This window comes from Lactuca saligna, chromosome 4, assembly GCF_052625555.1.
Source record: "Lactuca saligna cultivar CGN05327 chromosome 4, ASM5262555v1, whole genome shotgun sequence".
Lineage (NCBI taxonomy): Eukaryota > Viridiplantae > Streptophyta > Magnoliopsida > Asterales > Asteraceae > Lactuca > Lactuca saligna.
In genome coordinates this window covers 112,105,462-112,127,663 of record NC_136420.1, presented here as the reverse complement: position 1 = coordinate 112,127,663, position 22,202 = coordinate 112,105,462, and the positions used below count along the sequence as shown (strand labels likewise).

The following is a 22,202-nucleotide window of genomic DNA, read 5'->3' as shown; positions in this document are numbered from 1 at the left end:
TTTAGGGCGAAGGGACCCGGTGTGGGTCGGCGTTTTGTTCAGCGGCCAGGGCAAGGCAGAGTCTGCAGCAGGGCTGTGATGGATTCATAGCCTATGTGATGTATACTCGTGTGACCGTGGAGAGGCCCAATTCGATTGATGACGTTCCGGTTGTATGCGAGTTTGCGGATGTGTTCCCCGAGGAGTTACCAGGTGTGCCTCCGAAGAGGCAAGTGGAGTTTCATATCGATTTGGTTCCGGGAGCGGCGCCCATCGCCAAGGCGCCTTACCGTCTCGCTCCACCGGAAATGCAGTAATTATCCTCGCAGCTTCAGGAGCTGTTGGGGAAGGGATTCATTCGACCGAGTAGTTCGCCTTGGGGAGCGCCGATTTTGTTCGTCAAGAAGAAGGATGGTTCACATCGGATGTGTATCGATTATCGGGAGCTAAACAAGCTGACGATTAAGAACCAATACCCGTTACCTAGGATCGACGATCTGTTCGATCAGTTGCAGGGGGCATCTTGGTTTTCCAAGATTGACTTGAGGTCGGGATATCATCAAATGAGGGTTCGCGAGGAGGATATCCAAAAGACTGCCTTCAGGACTCGTTATGGACATTATGAGTTTGTGGTGATGCCTTTTGGGCTCACCAATGCCCCGGCCGCATTCATGGATCTCATGAACAGGGTGTGCTGACCGATGCTGGATCGGTCGGTGATCATATTCATCGATGATATTTTGGTGTATTCGAGGACTAGGGACCAGCATGAGGAACATTTGCGGGAGATTCTTCGGGTTTTGAGATCGGAGAGACTGTATGCCAAGTTCTCCAAGTGCGATTTCTGGTTACGAGAGGTCCAATTCCTCGGGCATCTTGTGAACCAGAAGGGGATATTGGTCGACCCGGCCAAGATTGAGGCGGTGTTGAGGTGGGAGGTGCCGAGATCGCCAACTGAGATCAGGAGTTTTCTGGGTTTGGCTGGATATTACCGCAGATTTATCAAGGATTTCTCCAAGATCGCTGTGCCACTTACTAGGATGACCCGGAAGGGTGTTGCGTTTTCATGGGGACCGGAGCAGCTGTCTTCATTTGAGACGCTTCGTCAGAAATTGTGCGACGCTCCGGTGCTTGCACTCCCGGAAGGGATGGAGGATTTCATGGTATACTGTGATGCCTCTATATCAGGTTTGGGGGCGGTACTTATGCAGAGGGATCATGTGATAGTGTACGCTTCGAGGCAGTTGAAGCCTCATGAGTCGAGATATCCCACGCACGACCTGGAATTGGGGGCGGTGGTGTTTGCCCTCAAGATCTGGCGACACTATTTGTACGGGGTTCGGTGTACGATTTACATGGACCATAAGAGCTTGAAATACTTGATGGATCAGCCAAATCTGAATATGCGGCAGAGGAGGTGGTTGGATGTGGTGAAGGATTACGATTGTGAGATCCTGTACCACCCGGGTAAGGCTAATGTGGTAGCCGACGCATTGAGCCGTAGGGCGGATAGCGCCCCTATCCGAGATATTTGTATGAGGTTGATGGTTTTGACCCCGATTCTGGACATTATTCGAGGGGCTCAGATGGAGGCTGCAAAGCCGGAACACCAGAAGAAGGAACGGGTGGTAGGTCAGGTATCGGGATTTGTTACGGATGGTCGAGGGCTTATGACTTGTCAAGGACGGATTTGGGTGCCGTTTGTGGGCGGTGCGCGCACTATTTTAATGGAGGAAGCACATCGATCGAAATTCTCGATTCATCCAGGTGCTACGAAAATGTATTTGGATCTCAAGAAGGAGTACTGGTGGCCATGTATGAAAAGGGATGTCGCTTGGTTCGTCGAGAGGTGCTTGACTTCTCGGCAGGTCAAGGCCGAACACCAGTGACCGCACGGTAAGCTGCAACCGCTAGAGATTCCCGAATGGAAGTGGGAACAAATCTCTATGGATTTCATCACCAAGTTACCGCGAACGGCGAGAGGAGTCGATGCGATTTGGGTAATTGTGGATCGGCTGACAAAGAGCGCTCATTTTCTAGCTATTAGTGAGGGCTCTTCTGCGGAGAAGTTGGCTGAGTTATATGTGAGGGAAGTAGTATCTCGGCACGGGGTGCCGATCTCGATTATTTCGGACCGCGACGTGCGTTTCACTTCCAGGTTCTGGAAGAAATTCCATGAAGAGTTGGGTACTAGGTTACATTTCAGTACTGCATATCATCCTCAGACAGACGGCCAGAGTGAACAGACAATTCAGACACTCGAGGACATGCTTCGGGCATGTGTGTTGGACTTCGGAGGGAGCTGGGACACCTATCTACCTTTAGCAGAGTTCTCGTATAACAACAGCCATCATTCGAGCATTGGTATGCCGCCCTTTGAGCTGTTGTATGGGCGGAGGTGTCGCACCCCCATCTGTTGGGGTGAGGTGGGACAACAGGTTATGGGTAGCACGGAGATCGTGCTTCAGACGACCGAGCAAATTCAGATGGTCAGGCAAAGGTTGTTGACCGCTCAGAGCCGGCAGAAGAGTTATGCAGACAGGCGACGGTCCGAGCATGAGTTCCAAGTTGGTGATCTCGTGCTCCTGAAGGTCTCTCCTTGGAAAGGAGTGATTCGGTTCAGGAAGAGGGGCAAGTTGGGGCCCCGGTATATTGGTCCTTTCCGTGTGATCGCAAGGGTGGGTCGGGTAGCCTACCGTTTAGACTTGCCAGCAGAGTTGGGACAGATTCACGATACTTTCCATGTGTCGCAACTGCGGAAATGTATAGCCGACGAATCAGCGGTGGTTCCGTTAGGGGATATTCAGGTGGATGCAAGTCTGAATTATGCTGAAAGACCTGTGGCCATCAAAGATCGGAAGATCAAGGTTTTGAGAAACAAGGAGGTACCCCTGGTATTGGTTCAGTGGCAGCATCGGAAGGGATCAGAGATGACCTGGGAGCCGGAACATGAGATGCGGGAGCAGCATCCGGAGCTTTTTGCCTAAGCGGGACTTCGAGGGCGAAGTCTTATTCTAGTGGGGGAGATTTGTAACAGCCCGAATCCCCAGGTATCTTCATTTCATATATTTTTGTCATTCTGTGAGGGGACTCGGCGAGTTGGTAGTCGACTCGCCGAGTCGGGTCGCGTTTTTGAGCGGGGGTTCGCATCCGGACTCGGCGAGTCCAAGGGATGAACTCGGCGAGTCCGCGCTATTTGATGAAACCCTAATTTCCTGGTCCTAAGCCCTATTTAAAGGACCTTATGGCCCTCATATGCGGCCACCTTGAACCCTAAGAGCCTCCATACGTCTGTAAGCCCTTGTGAGTGTGTTTGAAGGCCTTTTATTCATCATTTTGTGTGATATTGCAAGGAAAGGAGGGAGAGGAGCAAGCTTGAAGTGTTGGGGAGCTTAGATCTGTTGCTATTTCATCAAGGGGGTCTTCTTGAGGTAAATTTTCTGAGCCAATCTTCGTGTTTTGTGTTGATGGGCCAAATCTAGTGTTTCTTCTTGCATTTCTTGGCTTGAATAAGAAGTATGAGAGGTCCCATGGAGACATGGAACCTAGATCTGGACTTAAGCAGGTCCAGGAGACCCCTCATGACAAGCTTTATGTCCATTCTTTTGAGTTAGAAGCTAAACTTGCCAAATAAGTGGTTGTTTCTTCAAAGTAAGCCTTGTATGCATTGCATGGCAACCAAGACTAAGACTTTACGTGACAAATAAGCTTGGGAAGGCCAGATCTATGTATGTATGGAAGGGATCTGACCGCAAAAGCCAGTTTTAGCTGGTGCATGGCATGGACTCGTCGAGTCTGAAGAACAGACTCGACGAGTCGCTTGAAGATTGTCCTTGAGACCATCCTGTGTGTAGTTCGGACCGAGTCGTGGGCGACTCAGTGAGTCGCAGAGAGTTGGAAAGGTTTTGACAGGTGGACCGAGTCAGGTTGGGACTCGCCGAGTTGACCTTCGACTCGGCGAGTTGAGTCGCGGTGGCCCTGTGATTCAGGCCCAGGTGGAACTCGTCGAGTCGGGGGAGTACTCGACGACTCAAAGGGAAAATTCTTGAGAGTTGGTAAAAACGCATAGAGTCGCCGAGTCGCTATTGTGCACTCGCCGAGTCTGGTCCAAATTGTCTAAAGACTGCTGACCAAGTCAACCTGTGTTGACTTGATATGGATGGTCCACCTTAGTGGTACAAGTAATAATTATAGATTTATAATATCATAGGAGGATTGCAGCTCGAGGGTTTGAGCCCGAGTGATTCCAGGATTCACGATTAGCGACTTAGCGAGGCATACGAGGTGAGTCTTCTCACTATACTGTACCCGGAAGGGTTTTGACTGTGTGACCGGAAGGTCGAATATGATATGAAATATATGCCTTATGTGTGTTAAGTTATTTGCTATATGTGTCATGTATGATATGTTTGATATGGGCCGGAAGGCGTGGTCATATGGACTATAAGGGTTGACGTGGGTAGGACCGGAAGGTTTACCCAGTCGGGACGGAAGTCCCCTGAGACACATGGACCGGAAGGTCAAGGCCTGGAAAGGCGTATGTGCGTATGTTGTATTTTGGGAACTCACTAAGCTTTATGCTTACAGTTGTTGCATTATGTGTTTCAGGTACGAGTGAGGACCGTGGGAAGGCGCCAGCATGACCGTACACACACTCGGGGAAAGCTATTTTATCTTTTGTTATGTAATCGGTTGTGACTACATTGTTACTTTGGAATCTAAACTTATTACTCATGTTTTGATGGTTGTAAAAATGAAAATTTTTGGTTGGAAATTTTATGACGTTACAATATGACTCTTGAGCACAATAGATCTTTCAATCTCCCAATTTTGCAAGACTCATATTAGATCAATACAAACGATAGTGAACGGATATCAACATTTCACTGCCCCCGTCAACATACAACTTTGTGCCATTCTACTAACGTCCAATTCCCAAAAAGATCCAAGCTATAATTGGTGTACAAGGTATGTTTCACTACTAGAAAAATAGCCTTTTACGATGCGCAATTAATGACACACACTGATAGAAGACGTGCATTTGTGCGTTCCCCAACAATTAATGTCAGTTTTCCAAAATTTGAAGGAGAGAGGACCCGCATTTTTGCGTACCCTAAAATTAGTGTTCGAAAAAAAAATACGGAGGGCACCTATTAAAAAATGTTTGTCGTGTAATAGTTTAGCTTTATATATTTCTTTTAAGGAAACACGCGTTTTTAGGGGAAAAATGAAATCCAAAAAATTAACCCCCCGCCTATTCATCCCAAAAATTCCCCGCCTCTTCGAATTAGGGCATTCGTCTTCATCCACAGCTTCCTCAATTCCTCGATCCATCACCTCCACCAAAAACCTAATTCTCAGTTCCAACAAGTTCTTACACTCTTAATTCCACCCTAATGAGCTGAGGATTTAGGGTTCTTACCTTCCAATTATCAATTTGAGCCGATGATTTAGGGTTCCTAAATCCGACCCTAATTTTTTCTCACTCTCGTATTTCCATCTCATCCCTTTCCTTCTTCTCTTTCTACAATCCTCTAGAAACGAACCCTAATAGAATTGTGAGGCTGTCAATCCTTTTAAAGCAGCTGTCTTTCTCTACCTTTGCACTCTATATCCCTTCCCTTGGGAAGCCCTAATCGCCACCACCAACATCGACTCTCTAGTTTCCCTTATTGTCTCTTTATTATGTTATCCCATATCTCCCCTTCCTAACACGCCTTCGTCTCCACCGTACATCCACTTCCACCATCTCCAAACCTCACAGATTCAAGTCTCCCTCTCAATCTCTCTTAAATCTTAATCTTGCTAGGTTTTCGAGAAAATCTTTTTTCTATAATCGGAGTTAAGGTGTACGCCATAGAGCTATACATAGATCATAAAATTATGGATAAATTAGAAACATGGAAAGGATAAACATGGAAAGCTTTTTTCGAGAAAAGCTTTTTTCTATAATCGGAGGAAACAACCGCCTGTTTCGTCTCCTTCTCCTTCTCCGATTCGAAGCGCTTCAATGCCTAAGATTTTAGCTACCACAGGGGGAAACGAAATGCAATCAGCTAATGCGAGTGCGAGTACGTCACATTCACCAGCACCGGGGTCAGATTCTAAATTGGAGAGAATCGTTCTGCCAGTGTTCGCTCAAGCTCCAGTTTCTAATTTGACTTCTTCATCTTCCCTGAGTTCATCTTCTCCTTCTCGTAAAAATGCCAGGATCAGGAGTTCCTTGATACGTAACCTGATGAATGATTGTTCTCTATTAGACTTTATATGTATACAGTCCTAATCTGAGCAGGTATATAAAACTAAACTGTGTTCCATTTCCTAATTTCCCATTGAAAATCCGAATTTGTTTGTGTGAGTTAAATGTACTGAACTTATCACTTGAATCTTGTTTATAAGTCTATAATGTCATGTTGTTATTCTGCAGGGAGCCCTCAGAGCATCTATCCCGCATTTTAATGCTTAGTGTCTAATGATGCCATGTTTATTTCTTAATGCAGCTTGCACTTTTATGTGTAGTGTTTGCATCTTATGCAATAACATTAAGGAATGAAGTCAGAAAGCTTTAGGTATCAAGTTCTTTGACTCTGTACTCTTGCAAACAGATGATTTTGTAAAAGCCTGTTTATTCTCCATACAGAAAGAGAATTATGAGCTTCATACAACTTGTTTGAATAAAGACATTCCTCATGATGAAATCATGGAGATTTTCAAACATGAAAGTGACACTGACAGACGAAACATTGCTCTCTACACTGTTCTATTTACTCTTGTGACACTTTTTGTATTATAAAAATATCTTGATGATCTTCCTAAAATCAAGAACCTCTCAAAACGTTCAAATAATAACAAAGAAGAGGTTCCATTAAAGAAAAGAATTGCATACATGGTGGATCTTTGCTTCTCTATCTACCCTTACGCAAAACTACATGCTCTTCTCTTTGTAACCATCTTTCTCATTGCATTTGGTGGTTTAGTACTTTATACTGTAAGTGATGGTAGTCTTGCAGAAGCCCTTTGGATTTCTTGGACATTTGTGGCAGATTCAGGGAATCATGCAGGTAGAGTTGGCACTGGATCAAGAATTGTTTCAGTCACCATAAGTTCAGGAGGGATGTTGATCTTTGCAATGATGCTAGGGCTTGTTTCAGATGCTATCTCAAAGAAAGTAGATTCATTATGAAAAGCGAAAAGTGAAGTCATTGAATGAAACCACATACTTGTTCTTGGATGGAGTGACAAATTGGTAATAAGTCTTGGTATTTAATTACTTTATGCACAAAGGTCAAAAGAAGATAATGTTTTGGTCTACTACAGGGTTCACTTTTGAAGCAACTGGCAATAGCAAACAAGAGCATTGGTGGTGGTGTGGTGGTTGTCCTGGCGGAAAGTGACAAGGAGGAGATGGAGATGGATATAGCAAAACTTGAGTTCAACTTCATGGGCACTTTAGTTATATGCAGAAGTGGTAGTCCTCTTATACTTGCTGACTTGAAAAAGGTAAAATTGAAATCTTTTTTCGTTTTTACTTTTTTTTCGCACCTTTAGCATACACACTTCTGCAAAAAGTGTTATTATTCCAACAATCTTAAAGCTGACCCACACTGTCTTTTCCCATGAAGGGGATGTCAGATGTAAATCAGGTACACTGGGGCCTACCATATTTTTCAAATCTTTCTTGTTAATTTCTTTTGATATTCTTAGCTTTCAGTTTCAAAAGCACGTGCTATAATAGTACTTGCAGCAGATGAAAATGCAGATCAAGTATGTCTTACTTCTTAAACATTTAACTTGTTTGTGCTTTGTAGGAGATAACAGTGTTGTTAAATAATCTAACTAGAGGTTATACGCCTTGTATTGTTGATAACAAGGTGAAGATCCCAGAACAGTATTTTCAAGGAAAAGAGGATAAGAATAAAAATAAATAAAAAACGAAAGAAAGAGTTTGTGGAATTATGTTTTGTAGTGCAGGTGAGTCAGTATACAACAGAAGGGCTTGAAAGAGCTTTGTGGTTGATTCTAAGTTTTAACCTAACTTGACAGTTGGATACTCAAGATTGATTACTTATCTGAAAGTAACGTGGCAGGAAGATGAAGAAATGTTGATATGTGGGAATGAAAGTGGTTCAATTAGATGTGGTGTTGTGATGGCCTCACAGAGCCTGCAACTTTGGGGGAGAGGTTTGTGTTAGGCGCCGATATTTTTATTTTATCTTTTTTAAATTCTTTATTTTATAATGAATTTAAGTATAATTTTTGTTGTTGTAGATTGTTCCTGCAGTGACTGAGCTTCTTGTTGCCCATTTTATATGGTTGGATTATAATTATCCAGCTAAGCCTATTTATCTTTACATTAATTCATCCGGAACACAGGTGATTTTTTTTCTTTTTTTGTTTCTTTTAAGGTTAAATTACTAAATACAAGAAATAAGTCAATAAAGATTTTGATTTTTCTTTTCTTTTGTAGAATGATAAAATGGAGACAGTGCGGTCTGAAACAGAAGCATACGCCATTGTTGACATCATGGCTGTAAGCAATCAAAATCATTCATTTTTATCTTTTTTAGGTTATTTACTGATATCATTTATTAATTTCCAAAATTGCCCTTAAGTACTGCAAATCAGTGGTGTATGCAGTCAATTGTGGGATGGCATTTGGTCAATTATCATTCCTCTCATATGCTCTCAACATTGGCTGCATTTAAGAAATAACAACATACTTTCATCAACTTATTTACAATATCATTATATGTTTGTTTTCTTAAATTCTCCCTATTACAAAGTTATAGGCATGCCATTAAAATATAAAGCAACTTTCTCTATGATACCTGAGTAAATATTCATGTGATTGATTAGTTGACATTTATATTTATTTCTTTTCTTGTATAAGGTACAAAGCACAATTTGGATTATAAATCTCCTAATAGTTCAAGACAAAATTCAAGTCTGCAGAAGATATGGTTGAGATGTTGAGAAGGCAAACATATTTTTGAACCCTTTGAGATTTATCAATTTGTCTACTATTGGAATGATTATTTGTATGACATTAACTTGTGTGCAATGGATTGTATTTTTATGTATATGGTAATTTATTTTCTATTATGAGACACTAAATGCAAATTTAATTTGAAAATTAGTAAACGTATAAATATTTTTTTTTTAAAAATAAAAATAAAAATTATGATACGCAAAAAAGTGTGTCATCTTCATTTATGACATGACCATTCTTGACAGCGGATTTAATGATACGCATTGCATGTCATAAATGCGCGTCGTAAATGTGCATCGTCTCTAGACGACGCGCAAAAACACGTCGTCTCTCGTTATGATAGGGCCTTCCTTGACGCGCATTTGCGCATCGTCTAAGCGTTTTACGACACGCAATGAGCATCGTAAAAGGCCTTTTTTCTAGTAGTGTTTATCCGTTATCCCTTTGGCACATACATTTAGTTGAAGATGAGATACAGATCGCGATCAATCTCATTTGGTGTTCAACTTTTTGTAAGGTGCCTTAGATGTCTAACTCTCAACACATAAGAGGAAAACGTCTCGTCTTTACTACATAAGCCTCTCATGTAGCTCACACCATAACTAATTATGGATTTTATAACTATCTAGTGAAGGACCAACGTTCAACCATATCTTAGCTAGTGCTCCTTACACTTAAGTCCAAATATGTAGCTCATGTGTTAAGAATAGAAAGATAGTACCCTTTTAATCAAGTAGTTACAACCAATTTCCTACCTTCATTGAGTGAAAGTCAACTAATACAATTCATATTAGTCTTATTTCATAATTTCTCCCATAATTATAACCAACTATTAACTCTAAGAATAATAAGATTATTCATGGATTAAACATGTTAATATAGAACACAACAAGTATTATTGTTATGATGATATCCTAGTGTTTCAAATATTATATAATACTTGTTGTTACAATGATCTAATATTTAAATAATAAATCCAAATCAATATATCAGTTATAAAATAATGAACTCTTATTGCCAAAGTGTGATCGCTCATACTTAGATCAAAATAATGACTTTATTAATGGGTTCGACTAAACTTTATTTCTGTGAATTATGAGATTACTATCGTATCCATATTTGAGTTTGCTCTAGGTATAGTTAAATATCTTGGAGTATATGATTGGTGTTCTTTCATGGCACAACTTCTCTTATCTTGATTAAGCATAGTCTCAGAGTCACAAAGATTTCATAGTGATCCTTGAATGGCAGAAATCAATATAGTTTTTCAATCAACTCATTCATCCAATCATATTAGATTTAAACTTCTAAAGTAGTGTATTCTTATTTCATAGTAGATTATATCATTTTGTTTTTATTGGACCTCCTTCCAGCCAAGCTTACTCTTTATCTCATAATAAAGTCATAATCCAATGGTAATTCTTCATTATCTTTATTTATTTAGAAATAAGAATCTTTTGTAGCTCTTTACATGAAGATGTTATTCTAAACTAATTGTCTCATATACATTTTCTTAGTTCTTCTAAAGCTCTTTTAGAATGTTCCTATATTGTTCCAGTGACTTAACCATGTATCTAATTGTTATATTGTGATATGCTCATAGCATGATGATATACCAAGTCTTATGCATAATATGGCATAAATGATGGTTTCTTTTTCCATGAAAATCGAATATACAATGTTTAGCTAGTTCAAATCTATGAGTTAGGTTTTTTGATACTTGCTAAACATTAGTGCCATGTAACAATGCCAAGGTTCTTCTAAACAAATCTTCTATATTGATATCTTTCAAGATATTGCCAATATGTAAATAATGTATAAAAATTTTAACACTCATTTTATCTATCTATATGGATTTTACATTCCATTAATGTATCTTGTTCTTCCTCAATAAACACATTCCAAGTCAAGGTGAAAAAGCATGACATGGTTATAATGTAATTTTTATGATTAAGTATGTCTTACTCATAAACTGTTAAGAATATCACTACACTCCCACCATTTATCAATAAACATGCATGTTCTATTCATTTTGATATAAAAGTATTCCTTCTGGTTTTACTTTAAAATGATGATTGCAACATTGATATGTTTACTTTATATCCACAAGTGGGACTCAGGGTCTTACATATTTTGTTCGGATAACATGGATTAAGAAAACCTCTTGTCTAATCTATGTAGATATCTTTCAGTAGATGCATATTAAGAAAAACCGTCTTCCTTGAAATGTATTCACTATATCTCATATTGAGAATATGAATTTATAGTAAACATTTTCATTATAGATCTAATCATAGCAACCTATGACAAAGTTTGAGCATAGTCAAAGTTATGAGTATGATAAAGACCATAGTAAATGACATGAATATGAGAAATATTTTATAACAAGTATTGCTTTAAATGTGTATACTTATCATTGTAATGTATTCATGACTCTAAGTCAGCAATCAGATTAGATATCTTACACGACATGTTTCTATTTAATGGATTTTCCAAAAACTATCAATAAAAGCTCATCAATAAGAAATTCCACATTCCTCAAATCATAGACTATTTCTACCACTAATGTTAACAATTTGTGTTTGTAAATATTCATTATTCAAGTTTAACAATCCTTGTTAAAACTAGTGCCAACAATAACTACATCAGGTTATGGTTCTTGAGTTGCTTCAAATTACATGTACCTCCGAGTTGCTTTGTCATTAGAAGCTTACTAACTTAACTAATAGAGGAATAATATAACTTATTGTTGGTGGGTTCGCATATAATATTGTAAGCTACATTTAGAGTATTATATAATATGTATTTAATAGATTTTGGATTAAAAGGTTTAGTCCAAAATAGGCTTTAAATCCATAAACTATATAAGTAAGATAGGGATCGATCATTTCCTTAAAAAATATTGTGAAGAAAACATTATATCTACTAGTTAGTTGGCGTTTGTACTAATTATAAAATTGAGTTTGTTCTAGGTGTTATCTATAGGAAATAAAAGGAGGGCCTTTATAAAGATGAGAAAGTAAATCATACCAAGTAAGATCTAATTCATTATTTATTAATATTAAGGCCTTATATAGTTATTACCGGTTTGTCGTTCTACTTTATATTTTAAACTTTAAACAAAGATTTCACAATTGTACTTTAACATGTAAAATATAATTTATAACTACTATAGTTGTTAATAAGTTTAATTGGTATCTTGTGCTAAATCTTAAACATTCATTAGAAAGGAAGTCATACACCATAGTGTATAGTTCCTTAATAATTATTTTCTCTACTACCTAGTGAAAATATCATTAGGAATCTTTTATATAAAAATAAGATTTACATATGCCAAATAAACTACATTACAATTTCCTTTAAAGATCCCTTTCGTGAAGTTGGAATATGTGAAAGTTATCTATATAATAAAGATAAGAATGTCAAAGATGAGTTTGATTCAAAACAAGTTTAAGTCAAAAGTATTTTTTCATATACAACTTGTTAATTATAGAATATTTATAGCAACTTTATAATTCTTTTTAAGAGATCTAGTCTCATAAACATAATTTTAATGGTTTTTGAATATGAAGGTGATCGTTTTGAAAAACGATTTAAGTAGATAGTCAATCATTCATAAATTAAAAAGAGACATATATTTAGGTAAGTTAAATTGAAACATATATTTTTCTAAAGCAAAATTGGTTTCTTAAATTTCATGTACATTATGTTCCTAAGATAATTAATAAACTAAACTCCAAGAGTGTAGGTCTAACTTAATTGTGCTCAGCTGGTTACTATTTAGTAAATATCTTCAAGAAAATTACAAATAATAGATTAAAATTTAAGTAGCAAGTACCTAAGTGTTATATGAAAAGTATGAGTTCTGTCTAGTAAATACATGAAGTATTAGTCTCTTCCATGCTTTCTTTCTAAATTAGAAGAGAAGTTCATCTTTAAGTGTCCAGTTCTGCCGCAGTAGAAACATAGTCCATTTATGTGTGCCTTCTTGGATCTATTGGACTTAATGGAACACTCTACATGAACTAATGGCCCTTTAGAGCACACTGGGTGACTCTTTTCAGCCTTTCATTCTTCCTCTGTATGAGCTGGTTCATACCAAAATTCTTTCTATATTCAAAATATTTTCTTAAACTGACAAAGCACATTAAATGATTTTAAGCCATCTAGTTCCTCCGAGAGTTCTGGAATAACTGAACACAATATCCCTTAAGAAATATCTTCAGATTCATTGTAATGCTTCCACCAAATATTATGATTTTTTATGATAGACTCCATACTTACTCTACACTACTAGTGCACTACTAGGTACACCTGCATATTGTGTTTTAGTTGTGTGGAATAATTACGAGTGTAAATTTAAAAATTTTATAATAAACACATCAAGTGACTTAAAGGAAAAAAACCCACTTACATGGTCTTTATGGAAGGAACAAGATCTTAACCTTCGTAGTCAAATGGTCCAAGGAGTATCCCAAATTGCTCAAAATGTGTTGGTGTTCTCTAGACTCCAGGATCACACCAAAATGGACCAAAGAGTGCATTTTATGAAATAAGATACGATATAATGATTTAAAGATAAGCATTGAAGCTTTATACTCACAAATATCAAAAAAAGATGCAACCTTGTTCGATCTACACTTGAAACTCCATATAATGTATATAAGAAATCATTTGATCTTCAAGCTACACTTCAAACCAAGTAAAAAAGAGGTCAAAAACCGAAACCAAACTCAAAAAAAAAAGAGGGAGGAGGTTAGGGTTTCCGAAAATCACTCGACGGGTGATGGAGGCTTATAATGATCTATCCTTCGGCGTCCCTCGTGATTAAACCCATATCTCAGATTTCAACGAATTAATAGAATACACCCTACATAAATTATGTAATCAGAAATACGAATAGATACAAAATAGAGTTGGAAATGATTCATAACATTAGTTTTGATATTCATGTAACTGTGAGAGTTCATTCGCCAAATGTTTTGGAGGTAAACCTATATGTTAGTGAAGCTTTCATCGTGCTCACTATCTGAGAAGTTCATCTTCAATCAGTCATAGTAAGTTATAATCAGTGGCAGATTTACAGGGCGCCCTAGGGTGACATGGGAAACCCCTCAAATTTTACCATCAAGTGAAAAATATAATGTAAATTCTTCAAAACCTATCACAAATCCATCACATATCGGTCACAATGCCGTCACAATTTGTAACGTCCCAAAAATACGGATAAAGTTTTTTAGTTCATTCAAATCACACTACACTTATATCAAAACAATAAAGAGATTATCATAGTAACATGTTATCAGAGTACAAATTCACAAAATCACTATTTGCGAAAAACATACGGTGATGTAGTTCGATCAAGTCGGACTCTTCCCTTTCAAACTTAAAATACCTGAAATATAAACAGAAAACTGAAAGCACAAAGCTTAGTAAGTTCCGCCAAAATACCACATCTTAAACAAATATATTGCCAAGCATATATGGGTGTAATTTCCCAAAATTCTTGACCAAAAATTTCATTTTTAATTACACATTTATAAAAACTAGTAGTTTGAAAACATCAACAGTGTCATCCCATATCATAATCAAAACCAATATCTTAATAACTGAAACCTATCATAAGAAAACAACATCGTACTACAACTCCCAAAGATCTCATATGCGTAAAATCATAGTGTGATGTGTTACGAACATGCTGGATCCTTTCCTTTCGAAGTAGAAATACCTAAAACCAAATCTCGAAACTGTAAAAACGAAGCTTAGTGAGTTCCTGCCATCATACTGTTGGGTTTTGAGCAATCTAACACTTCCTAAGTGTGCATGCAACCCTAATAAACCTTGGATCTATGTTTGTCTAAATACATGCAAAATAATAATTTTCCAAGGATTATAACCTATCTAACATGGCATGGGGAACATTTCAACATAAAAGAGTTAGAAGAGATTACATACCTTTTGGTGAGTTGGGTTCTTAGGAGTTTGAGGGCCAAGCACCAATAGTGTGAATGCCTCAAATGGAATCACAAACACCACAAACTCTTGGAAAACTTTGAGAGAGTATACACACTCTTGTATTTTCGGCCACACACATGCACACACACACTAGTTCACTAGTTTTCTCTTAGGCTTCATTTCATGCTCCATAAGCATGCTTATATAGTGTGCATGGTTAGGGTGAAACCCTAATAACCCATGTCTTTTCCTTTTCCAAGGATCCATGGGTTAAAAGCTCCATGGATCATCCATGGACTTCCACATAAGCCTAGCCCATTAACAAATGAGTATTAGCCCACACTATATAAAACAAATAGCCCATAATTTATTTAGTATTCCTTTTAATCTCTAAATTAATTCATAATTAATTTAAGACTAAAACTAATTAAATAACATAACTTCATATTAATATATTATAACTCATAATATATTAATAAACATATGTGTATAACTCTCATAAAATTATCCATAATAGTTTGGATGAGATGCAACCCAAATGGACCATGCCGGTCGGGTCAAGTATATACCAAATAAGTTATGGACTTAGACACCTTATCCAACAGACTCCCACCTGGAAAAGTCTAATAACTATATTTGCCTATAACTTCAGGAACCAACCAACAATCGTAGCTCTCGAAAACTCCCTCGAACAATGAAGACTCTGTCGAACTATGAAGCGCCATTTTAGATAAGTGATCACATAATCCTCTGTTCTCATGATATCAGCCGGACAAACACATGGAACTATGTCTTGCTTATTGTCTAGCAGTTGTTTCTCGATTTTCCGATTTGTTTGACGAAGAACTTCACTGAACACATCGGTTTAGTTTTGACCAGGCCTGGTACATGGGTCAACACAAAATCATCGAGGGGCCCATATATCGCTTCTATTTCTAGAAGGAACAGATAAACTTCGACTGATATGCTTGTTCTACTACTTATTGAATTGTACACAAAGGCACGTTTTATAACATCAAGTTACTGATGCGTTTACGTGCAATCAATGCACAACCAACTCATAGGTAACAACTCATATCTCTAGGTTTAAAGATTATATGATGTTATCGTCTCACGATCACTCGAGATAAATTCCATGAAGTGATACAAGTGAGCGTGGGTTTATACCAATACTCATAACTTATGAGTACTCATGAATGTTGCGGCAACCATTGCCATGTCTAAACACCTTTAAGGCATCTACAAACCCAATTCATGACAATCTTGATTGATACCTACTTCCGACGTATGATCGATTGTGGAGGTTTGAATAAATTAATTATTCTGGAAGTCAAAACATGCAAAACCGAAACAATAGTAAATAATTGACAATGATAGTAACACTTTACTCATAAATAAATCACAAATTTTATTCATCATCAAACGTCGATTACATTTTACAAGTTTCAGGAAAACTATCTAATCTGTAAAACTAATATCGTCCCTCAGCCCGATGCGTCTCGCATGCTGAAAATGCTTAACCCTCGTCAGTCCTTTCGTAAGGGGATCTGCAGGATTCTCATCCGACGATATCCTCCTTGTCACCAGGAGTTCTTCTTCAATCTTGTGTCTTATGAAGTGATATTTTCTGTCAATGTGTCGGGATCTGCCATGATCTCTTGGTTCCTTGGCTAAGGTAACCGCACTATTGTTTTCACAGAAAATCTCTATAGGTTCCTTAATAGCTGGTACAACTCCAAGGTCTCCGATGAAGTTCTTTAGCCATATCGCCTCCTTCGCTGCTTCACTCGCTGCTATATACTCTGATTTACAAGTCGAATCAGCCACCGTCTCCTGCTTGGAACTCTTCCAAGAAATTGCCCCTCCATTTAAGGTGAAGATCCAGCCCGACTGAGAGCGGAAATTATCCCTATCTGTCTGAAAACCAGCATCACTATACCCTAATATTCTCAAGTCATCACAACCACCAAGGGTAAGGATCCAATCCTTAGTCCTCCGCAGGTACTTGAGAATGTTCTTTACCGCGGTCCAATGAGCCTTGCCAGGGTTCCCCTGATACCTGCTGACCATGCTCAAATCAAATGCCACATCAGGACGGGTACAAGTCATAGCATACATGATCGAGCCAACTGCGGAAGCATATGGTAATTGGCTCATCTCAGCTATCTCTGCCTCTGTACTCGGACTCTGAGTCTTACTCAGTTTGGTATTGCTTTGGATCGGTAAATCTCCTTTCTTGGAATTCTCCATGTTGAACCTTTTCAACACCTTATCCAAGTAGATACTCTGACTAAGTCCAATTAGTCTTCTACTCCTTTCTCTTAATATCCTTATCCCTAGGATATAGGTAGCCTCCCCTAGGTCCTTCATAGCAAAGCACTTCCCAAGCCAGGACTTAACCTCCTGCAAGGTTGGGATGTCATTTCCTATGAGTAGTATGTCATCCACATACAGTACCAAGAAGCTAACTATACTCCCACTAGCTCTGACATACACGCAAGACTCATCTTCGCTTCTCAAGAAGCCAAACTCTTTTACCTTCTCATCAAAACAAAGATTCCAGCTACGAGATGCTTGTTTTAATCCATAAATGGATTTCTCAAGCTTGCATACTCTATTAGGGTACTCTGCATTGACAAAACCCTCTAGCTGATTCATGTACACATCCTCAGCCAACTTTCCATTAAGGAAAGTGGTTTTGACATCCATTTGCCATATTTCATAATCATGAAATGCTGCAATGGCTAACATAACCCTAATAGACTTAATCTTTGCTAGCGGCGAAAAGGTTTCATCATAATCAACACCTTGAGTTTGAGTAAAACCCTTCGCAACCAGTCGAGCCTTATAAGTATGCACTTTTCCTTCCATGTATGTCTTCTTCTTGAAGATCCATTTGCACCCGACTGTTTTATGGCCTGGTACATTGTCAACCAAGTTCCAAACTTGATTGTCATACATGGACTGTATCTCGCTGTCCATAGCCTCCTTCCATTTAGCAGACTCCGGGCCTGCCATGGCTTCCTTAACACTGCTAGGTTCATCCAAATTTACTAGTGTACTATCACTAATAAACGTATCACCTTCCGTAGTAATATGAAAACCATAATAAAATGAAGGTGTGTTCCTAATCCGTGTGGAACGCCTCGGAGGTACAGACTCGTCAGCTGGATCAACAGGAGTTTCCTCCTCAGGTTGATTGCTAGTGTCTGAGGTTCCTTCATCAATTGATTCTTGAATTTCTTCAAGATCAATCTGCCTCCCACTGTCTCCTTGGATTATAAATTCTTTCTCGCGAAAGATCCCTCTTCGTGCTACAAAGACCACATTCTCACTGGGTCTGTAGAAGAGGTAACCGAAGGATTTCTGTGGGTAGCCGATGAAAGTACACCTTTCACTTCGGGGTTCAAGCTTATCATGAGTTTCACGCCTCACGAAGGCTTCGCAACCCCAAATTTTGATGTGGTCCAAATTGGGAACCTTCCCAGTCCACATCTCATGAGGTGTTTTGGTAACCTTCTTTGTAGGGACTAGATTAAGGATATGGGCGGCAGTCTCTAAGGCATACCCCCAAAAAGAGATTGGTAACGAAACTCGACTCATCATAGAGCAAACCATGTCCAACAAGGTTCGATTACGCCTCTCAGCTACACCATTCAGCTATGGTGTCCTGGGAGGAGTCAATTGTGAGACAATCCCACACTCCTTAAGATAGTCAAGGAACTCGGTACTAAGATACTCACCACCTCGATCGGATCGAAGCATTTTAATGTTCCTGCCCAATTGATTTTCTACTTCCTGCTTGAATTCCTTAAACCTTTCAAAGGTTTCGGACTTATGTTTTATTAAGTAGGCATACCCATATCTACTAAAATCATCAATAAAAGTCACATAATACCGATTAGCATCCATTGTGGCGGTTTTGAATGGCCCACATACATCAGTATGTATTAGGTCCAACAAACCCTCACCCCTCTCACAAGTTCCAGTGAAGGGTGATTTTGTCATTTTTCCAAGTAGACAAGATTCACAACTATCATCTGATTTAAGGTCAAATGATTCCAAGACTCCACTCTTTTGGAGTTGGCCTATGCGTTTCTTGTTTACATGTCCAAGACGACAATGCCACAATGATACTTTATCTAGGCTAGTAGAAGAATCAATATACAACACATTATTTCCTAAGTTGTCTACAATCGACACAGTTTCATACACACCATCACAAGGTAATGCTTTAAAATAAAACACATTATTAAAGAAAGCATTAATACCACCACATTCATTATCAAACGAAAAGGTAAAACCTTGTTTGTACAAAGCATGAAAAGAAATAATATTCCTTGCCATTTCAGACGAGTACACACATTTATTCAAATCTAATTTTAACCCATTATTAAGCAACAAAGTATAAACTCCAATCTTGGAAACAAGTGAAGCCTTCCTATTCCCCATGATTAGGTTTATCTTCCTGTGCTCCACATCCTCACTTCTTCTTAGGCCCTGCAAATCAGAACATATGTGAATACCACATCCTGTATCAAGCACCCAAGAGTTAGAATATGTTGAGTAATTAGACAATATAGTGTAAATACCTGCATAGGTGGGTTTCACTTTCCCATCCTTTAGATCCTGCAAGTACTTAGGGCAGTTTCGCTTCCAGTGTGCCTTTTCATGGCAATAAAAGCATTCAGCATCCTTGGGAATGGCAGAAGGAGTGACAGAACCGTTCTTAGTCTTTGATGAGGAGCCTTCAAGAGACTTTCCCTTGGTACCCTTCGAAGGGTGCTTCCTCTTTTTCCCTTTGCCTTGCCCAATAGCTAAAACAGGGGTAGAAGTCGGAGTAGGAGTAGTAGAGGTAACAACCGCTTTACCCTTAAGACCGGTTTCAGCGGTCTTCAAGAGTCCTTGAAGCTTGCTGAGGGTAACTTCCTCCTTGTTCATATGATATGTCATTCGAAAATGATCATAACAAGAAGACAAGGAGTGCAAAATGATGTCAATTGCCAACCCCTCGGGGATGTTAACATTCAGCTTCATCAAACGGTCCACATACCTTTGCATCTTTTGCATGTGGCCCGTGACGGATTCACCGTCCTTCATGCGGTTAGTTATTATGGAGGAGCTTATTTCATACCGCTCCTGACGAGCACTCTGATGGTACCTTTCCATCAGGTCTTGGTGCATCTCAAAAGGGTAGAAATCTTCATACGACTTTTGGAGCTCGGCTGTCATCGTGGCCATCATGATACATGCCACCTTAGTAGCGTCTCTCTCATGAGTCCTGAATTCAGCGATCTCCTCAGGAGTAGCAGTAGACTCATCAAGTTCTTTTAACTCCTTATCGAGGACATATTCCTTGTCCTCGTAACGAGTAACCATCCTGATGTTCCTAATCCAATCCATGAAGTTGGAACCATCAAAGATGACCCTCCCACAAAGATTCATGAGAGAGAAAGAACCAGTTGGGTTAGAGCCTGAAGCATTAGTGTTGGAAGACATCTGAAAGAAGAAAGTAAGTTTAGATTAGATATTTAGGATCCTTAATAAGACACCCAAATGTAATATTAAGGCTAGGATCCAATCACAATATATTACACTTAGAAGAGGGATGCCGTAATCTAAGTAATAATATATTTGAAAGGTAGGTGAATGACGATTCACCAATTTCCACCATGAAAATGAAATGATTTATTAGGTTTAATTGGATTTGAAATTCCTAGATTCTTTTGAGATTCATTGAACTTTTCAATGGCATGTTTCAATCTCGATTGTGCCCTTCAAGTTTTGTGACTGGGATGCCGAGGATCACAAAACAAGGTGTGAATAACCATGCTAATTCACTTGGTACTCTTAATATTATCACCTAATCAATGTGCCGGTTAACCACACACGCTCCATTGATCTATGACAAACATTAAGTCACCCTTCGTGATCCTTACTAGTCCTAGTTAGTGTGCCGGTTAACCACACACGCTCCACCAACGACTTGGTAAGGTACAAAGTGTGAATTCCATGGATTAGCACCATGTTCACATTTTCCTAAAATAACTAAGATTGGGAATTAAAAGAGTTTAGTTATTTTATAATATTCATTATACTTTTAATGAGGATTTAAAGTCATTGTTCTACCCGTTCGTCTAACGACCCTCCACCGATCAAGCAAGCGGTGGGTGAGAGTATACACCCATTAAGTCGCCAATTTATAGGCAACAACCTTATACCCACCTTATAGACCGGCTTCGTGAATGAGGTCTACTAACGGTAAAACGACTTATTCTTATACATATATATAATAATTAACCATTAATGTTATAAATAGTATAAGGGTTGAATTTTAACTATTAAAACTCTAAGGTTTGGAATTAAAGTTTATTAAAGTGTGTGAAACTTTACAAATTCCAAAACTTGAGGGCAAGTTTTGTAACATTGCAAAACTCTTCATTTCATAACTTATGAATTAAAGGTTCATAAAAATGAAGACTCTTCATTTTCATGTAACTTATGTGTTTTAAGTGTGTGTTAAATGAAAGTGACCTTTGGTAATCCATAACTTGAGGACAAATTATGGACTCCATTAAAACACATAAATGATAAAGAATTAATCCTAAACAATTCAGCAAATAATTCCTATCATTTTCTAAATTCATAAGAACATGAACATGATCATCAAAAATTCAAGAATTATATGAACACATAAAATCATGGAATTTTGATATATGCTATTGTAAATGGATTAGAACAACCATTACTCCAACTAAAATAAGTTTTATAACACCAAAACAATTTAGGGTAATGTTTCTAGTCCATTTCCAGCAGCAAAAGTCGAGATTCTGCATTCTTTCGATCCTACTCGTCGAGTGCATGAACTGACTCGTCGAGTAGGTTGAATTTTGCCTTGGACTCGTCGAGTCCCCCCAATGGACTCGGCGAGTCCACCATGCAGACAGCAACGATTTCGACTTTTTTTTCACAATTTTGCATCAAGTATCAAACAAGCAAGCCTAGGCTCTAATACCACTGTTGGGTTTTGAGCAATCTAACACTTCCTAAGTGTGCATGCAACCCTAATAAACCTTGGATCTATGTTTGTCTAAATACATGCAAAATAATAATTTTCCAAGGTTTATAACCTATCTAACATGGCATGGGGAATATTTCAACATAAAAGAGTTAGAAGAGATTACATACCTTTTGGTGAGTTGGGTTCTTAGGAGTTTGAGGGCCAAGCACCAATAGTGTGAATGCCTCAAATGGAATCACAAACACCACAAACTCTTGG

At 38.5% G+C, this 22,202-nt stretch overlaps 1 pseudogene; it reads left to right on the top strand.

Annotated features, from left to right (window-relative positions):
• Nucleotides 1-8,684, top strand: part of LOC145040037 (uncharacterized) — a 51,052-nt pseudogene extending 42,368 nt beyond the window's left edge.
• Nucleotides 8,685-22,202: the final 13,518 nt, after the last annotated feature.